The sequence below is a fragment of the Falco naumanni genome, chromosome 16 (genome assembly GCF_017639655.2).
Source record: "Falco naumanni isolate bFalNau1 chromosome 16, bFalNau1.pat, whole genome shotgun sequence".
Classification (NCBI taxonomy): Eukaryota; Metazoa; Chordata; class Aves; order Falconiformes; family Falconidae; genus Falco; species Falco naumanni.
In genome coordinates, this window is record NC_054069.1 from 3,089,632 (window position 1) to 3,095,717 (window position 6,086).

The 6,086-nt window shown below is 47.0% G+C and overlaps 1 long non-coding RNA gene across 3 annotated transcripts; it reads right to left on the reverse strand.

Annotated features, from left to right (window-relative positions):
• Nucleotides 1-2,293: 2,293 nt before the first annotated feature.
• LOC121098366 lies at nt 2,294-5,745 on the reverse strand. Of its 3 annotated transcripts, none has more exons than XR_005831248.1 (3): nt 5,634-5,745; nt 4,062-4,228; nt 2,294-3,251 (listed from the first exon to the last, which is right to left on the reverse strand). It is a non-coding gene; the product is annotated as an uncharacterized LOC121098366 (long non-coding RNA). The 3 variants fall into 3 exon arrangements; XR_005831247.1 differs by having other exon boundaries at nt 2,294-2,610; nt 2,939-4,228; XR_005831246.1 differs by having other exon boundaries at nt 2,294-4,228.
• Between the last annotated feature and the right edge of the window lie 341 nt (nt 5,746-6,086).

Sequence of the window (6,086 nt, forward strand, 5' to 3'; positions counted from 1 at the left end):
GGTTTGGGATGAAGCAGCTCCTGGTACATGGTTTGGGATGAAGCAGCTCCTGGTACATGGTTTGGGATGAAGCAGCTCCTGGCACATGGTTTGGGATGAAGCAGCTCCTGGTACATGGTTTGGGATGAAGCAGCTCCTGGCACATGGTTTGGGATGAAGCAGCTCCTCTGGCACATGGTTTGGGATGAAGCAGCTCCTGGTACATGGTTTGGGATGAAACAGCTCCGCTGGCACATGGTTTGGGATGAAGTAGGTGAGCAGGCCAATAACTAGCCCCAGGAAGGGGAATGCTGCTGGTTTGCACTGGGAAATGAAAGTTCAGGTCTTGCAGCCAGCTGGCCCTGAACAGCTGGAAAGCCTTTCACCTGTGCCATGCCTTCCTCAAAAAGGGATCTGAAAACCACGTGAAAGACTAGAAGAAAGCCAAAAAAAGTCCCTAATGTAGCACTTTCTGTTCTCTGCTTTGAAAGCAGAGGGTTCTGCCTTTCTTTGCGAAACCCCAGTGGTGAGCAATGCCCAGCATCAGCCTCAAGTTCCCCATTCCGTGCTTTCAAAGTTGTCATATCACATGTGAGTCCACAAATCTCCTGAATTAAAGGACAAGAAGCAATATCTGGGGAAGCTGAGCGCCTGTCTCTGTTGCATTCAGCTGCTGGAGCTCGGAAATGACATACACGGACTTTTTTACCTGGCAAAACCACTAAAGAAAATACAATTAAAAAATAAAATCTTCTTTGACTTGCAAAATCAGCCCTGTGCTTGCAAAAGAGTTGTTTAACGAATTCCCTCTCTTCTAAGGTTTGCTAGTTGGGGTAAATTTCCTTCTGGTTAATTGCTGAAGTCAAATCCATGCAGTGCAGCCTTCTATGTGGCCATGCTAAGTCCAGCAAATAAGCCTGATGTAAACCAAAGGCAGCTCTCATCAGCCTCCACCGAGGCAGCGGCGAGGAGCTCGGCATTGCCACCAGTCCTGGTCCTCTCACGGTGCGAGTCCAGTGCTCCCAGTTCAGATGGGGAACATCAGTGCAGGGAGTTCCCTGGGGAGAGCAATTCTGCTTTCAACTAGCTCCTTCCCTTAATTCAAATTAAGTTCCCTATATAGTAAAGCTTTAACTCTTCAGGTGTGCTTTTCCTCCCTTTAAATTTGAATATTTTGCATAGCTGTTAAGACACAAATATATACAAGTGCTGTCACATGCGTATATATTCTCAGGCATATATAATATACATAAACATTCAGGCTGAGTCAGTCTCTGGGAGAGAATTACAACTCGAAGTGACACAAGCACAGGTGGATGTAAAACTAGTCCTGGCAGAAATACACGTTTCATGAATGAAAGAGTTTGTTTTATATTAAGCCATGAGAAATTCCCTGGCTTCAGTTCACAAATGCCTTTTGCAGTTCCCATTCCTCTGATGTTCTCGATCGCAAAAAAAAAAAAAGCCCCAAAGGCAGCATTTCCATGGGATGAGCAATTAGCCTCCCACCCAGGGGAAGGCGCTTCAACACTGCTGTAGTGCTCGGGAAGATTTTTATCTGGATTTTGTCTGGTTTGGGATCAATCTCCCCCTTTTGCAGTTATATCCAGGCTTCTTGCCAGTCTCCATGGCAGAGCAGATGCTTGGTGACCCCGACATCCCGCTGCATCTCCTCTGTGCCCAGGAGCCAAATGCTTTTACCTCTTCTGGATCTGCTTGGGGGGGGGGGGGGAGCAATATTAGACCCAGCACAGTCCCTGCTGACAGCTTGACCTGAATTGAACTCCAGCAAGAGCTAAAAATCTCCTTATCCACCTCCTTTGGGCCATATCTTGTTCTCTCTTACACTGGTATTGAGGTTAATCATATTACAGACAGCGGAGGTGCACCTATGCATGATCAGAATAAGGGATTTAGGCTTTAATTAAGGGGTGATGCATAGCAACAACCTCCAGCAGCCCTTGGGTTTTTCATTATACTAATTAATTTGGCTGCTTTGGGGCTCTACTGTAAACCCCCGAGACCTGGCTGTAAAAAATACAGGCTGTAAATCAGTGGTCCCATCACCCAGCACCTTCTGCTTTATTTCAAAGCTCTGCTTTACATCGCGTTGCCCTCCTGCCTTCCCGCTGGAGCTGTGCAGGGTGTTTGAACCAAGACCTCTCCAGCTCCAGAAAGCTTAACAAGCCACGGTTTTCCTAAAAAGTCTTTTTTTTTCTTTCTTATTTTTTTTTTTCCAAGGTGATACCCCCATGTTACAACTGGCTCTAAGTGGGCAGAGCGTGAGTTTCCCAAGAGCACCTCCCAGGGCAGAGCTTACCTCCAACCAGCATCACTCCTCTCTCCTGCTACCCCCAGGAATGAAAAAGCCATTCAGGAAGACTTTTGGGGACGTTTGGCTAATTTTCTACTGTTTTAAGAGGCAGAAAGTTAGAATCAATGCTTTCCTGAGATGTGCATCGCTAGACGTATGAAACCCTGGATGCAGGAGTATCTCTTTGGTAGGAGTTGTGTTGATGTTCAGCCATCAGTGATGGTTTTAGGGCTGCCAAGGTGCAGGCTGAGATGTCCGGCTGTGACTTCCCAGGGTTTTCACTCAGATCTGATGCAGCAAGCGGTTGGATCCAGATGCTGAGAGGGGAAATACCGGTGCTCAGCACCCTGCTCCTGCCATCGTCCATACGGCCATCATAGCAGGGTTGCAGACATCTCTGTGGACCAGAAACTGCTCCACCCCCACCCCCACCCCCCCAGGATCTGTATCCCCCTTTCCTACACCAGCTCCACAAGCTTTGCTCCCTAAAGCCTTATTTTTGCTCCCATTTGCTCATGGAGGAGGGTTTGCTCCTGGTTCTAGTAGCCTTGGCTAGATGTGATACACTTGGAGGAAGCAACAACCCAGATGGGGCTGCAGATGCAGATGGAGAGCACGGCGTTACCTTGCGGGAAAAAAACTCACCTTTGAGTCCTGCATTGAGAAAAACTGAGCTAGAAGGCCCCAGAAGAGGCTAAAGACAGGCTTCTCCTAAGGAGCACTGCTGGGCGTCAAGGTGGGACTTCAATCCCTTGATCTGTGGGGAAAAACCCTTGAATTTTCCATATTTCACTCTCCTTTGGCTTAGGGCTAAGGGCAAGCCCTTAACTTGTAAGGATAACTCCATGCCAAGCACCCCAGGCAAAATCCCACCCATGAGTGGGCAATAATCCTGGCTTAAATAAAGTGTAATTTCCCTGCTTGTTATTTGTAGCATCATACACGGTACAGCAAAAAACTGAGGGATATTGAAAAAGAAGAAGAAAAAAAAAAAAAAAGAAAGAAAAAGAAATCATATGGAAGCAATTAGCAGCAACTTCATTCAAAAAAACATTAAGGTGGTTGTAGCATTAAGGCTCAAGTGATCTGTACTCTGGGACCATAATTCACCGACACTTAATAGCATTTACCCTGCAGATGTGCATTTTATACAGAAATATCAGCTTACCACTTTGAAAAATTAACCTATTGAAGGCTGTCAAGCCATGGACACGCTCTGGGGAGTATTGGATGTTGGTTTTTTACCTACAGGCTGAGGGGGAGATGGGTTAATTAGGGAACGGGGATCTTTTAATACGGTGGCAACAGGAGGAGGTTGTACCCTTTGTCTTATGAGAAAGGAAATTTCCCTTCTTGTAAAATTCACGGTGATTTGGGCAGGTATTGGAAAAAGCAAAAGTTTTCCAGTTTCGGGAAAGGGGGAAAGGAAGATTTGGAGAGTAGTGGATGCAATGCCTCCGGGGAGATGCTTTCCATACGGCACTTCTGCTTATAGGACACTACGCATGGCAAGAGCAGCCATAAATATTAACGTGATTTGAAAGAGTTTGGTGATTTTAAAGCAAAAAATGGTATTTTGCTCCACAAAACGCAGCTTTGCTCATTTTGGTCTTTTTTCCCTTCTCCAGTGCAGGGTTGTAGGGCTTTCCTATGGGGCAGTAATTGTAATTTCCAATCTGGTTTAGCGCCTGGAGTGCTGGGTTGCCTCTTTGGAGGGGGATGCATTCAGATTTATTCTGCAAGGCATCATTTGGCGATGAATTATTACCTGCCATCCGAGGGTGAAAGAGGTGGGGATGCTCCAAGCCCCCTGAAGAGACCGGCAGGACCCATCGAGGGCTGCAACAGCGGTCAAGCCTCTGCTGAGAAATTTTGGATGCTGCCCAAGTGGGGAGGCAGGATGAGGCCAAAGCAGCTTTGCTGTCCCTTGAACTGCTGGAGTTGATGGCGAGGCAAAAAAAAGGAAAGAAAAGAAGATTTTGAGCTCATCAGCTCAATGAGAACTTAACGGAGGATTATTATTCCACCCTAATTTAATTTGTCCAAGATAAAAAGGAAACTGCTCCCACTGCCATCCATGGGGAGACCAGGCACTTTGGGGGAGCGATCTGGGGGCCAGACCCTGACTCCTTTCCTCAAGGCCACCCGACGATGCTCGGCCCTTCTGCTGGTGACGGTGCAAATTGACACCAGGATCAGATCCCTCTCTTGCCATGCCAAACCCTTGGCATCGGGACATTTTTCCACTCCACACCCCAACTCCGGGCTTTGGGAACGAAAAGTTTCCAGCACCACTCCCTGTCTGTATGGAAGGTATCGCAAAGAGAAGAAACACTCGTCAGGTGGATGTGGAGGGTCCTGCGATGTGCCGGTATTAAATCTGGGGGTTGCTTTATACCACCTCTTGGGGGGGGAGATCCAGCTCCCAGGACTGCAGCAGGACACAGGGGAGCCGGCGCTAGCCAAGGCGTGGAGCTCTGAGCTTTCCCACTGCAGAACCTGGAAAATAACATTTGCCAGACCCCAGCCTGCCCTTGTCTCCTCTTTTTAGGGTGAAAACCTTCTTTTTTTAAATATATAGAGTTATCTATGCATCTAAATGTGCTTACTTTACTAGGCACAGCCATGCCATCAGCTCAACGCAAGCCAGTAGGAAACAGCCCTATAAATAAACTCGTACCTCCGCCCAGGAGGTCCCTCTCCCTACAAAGGTCTCAAAGCCCTGGCAAACAACACCCTGTTTCACCATCAACCTTATATTAAACCAAAGTGATTTCTCATCCCTCTGGGTCACCTGGGGCTCATTTGAGGGTTTTCTTTCCCCCCCATCCCCCCCACGCCTCTGCCAGCCAGCCCTGTCAGGGATGTTTTAGTGAAAATGCAAAGCACCTCCGTATTTTTGCTGTAGGTACATATTTTCCAGAAACAGCTTTGAGCAAAAAGCATAACACATATATAAGTACCACCCCCACCCCCCACCCTCCCCGAGTCATCATAAACCTTCGGCATCGTCTGAATCAAAGGGCTTTGCAGGGCAAACAGTTCGCAGGCGGCCCGCGGAGTGTCGTTTCACTTTTCATAGGGGGAAAAAAAAAAAAAAAAAAAACACAAAAGGGGGAAAAAAAAAAAGAAAGGGAAAAGAAATAGAAAAAAAAATATGAAAGAAAAAATAGAAAGGAAAAATGGGAGGAAAAAAGAGAAAAGGAGAAAAACTGAAAGAAAAAAGAAAAAGAAAAAGAAAAAAAGAAAGAAAAAATAGATAAAAAAAGATCCTACACAACCCTGGCACTGAATTAAAAAAGCAAAACCCAAGGTCTCTCCGTTAACGCATTTCAATTACCGAGGTGAATGCTGCTCTCACACACCACGGGGACTCGGGGTTATTTATTCAGCCTCATAGATCACGGGCTTTTCTTAGCGGGAGTTAGGAGCGGGATCTTGTCTTCCCCATCTCTTTGAAGAACAATAAGGTACATGGAGGGGGAAAAAAAAGCCTTTTTTTTTTTGAAGGGCACGTATTTAATCTTATCAGAGGCAAGCAGGACAATAACAGGAAAGGGTAGGGAGGCCTCGCCAGGGGATGCTGAGGGAAGGGCAGGGAGTAACGAGGGGTTAAAAGCAAAATTCAGCTGTGCCCCCAGGGACACATCTAATCAGAGGTCTGGCTGCTGGGCTGATATTTAACCTGGCAAAACACCATTCGGAGCCGCACAATGAAAAAGCCGGTTGTGCGCAGACAGGTTGGTAATGAGGAAGGCAGGCGAAGGGATGAAAGGCTGCTTCCCCTCCTCGC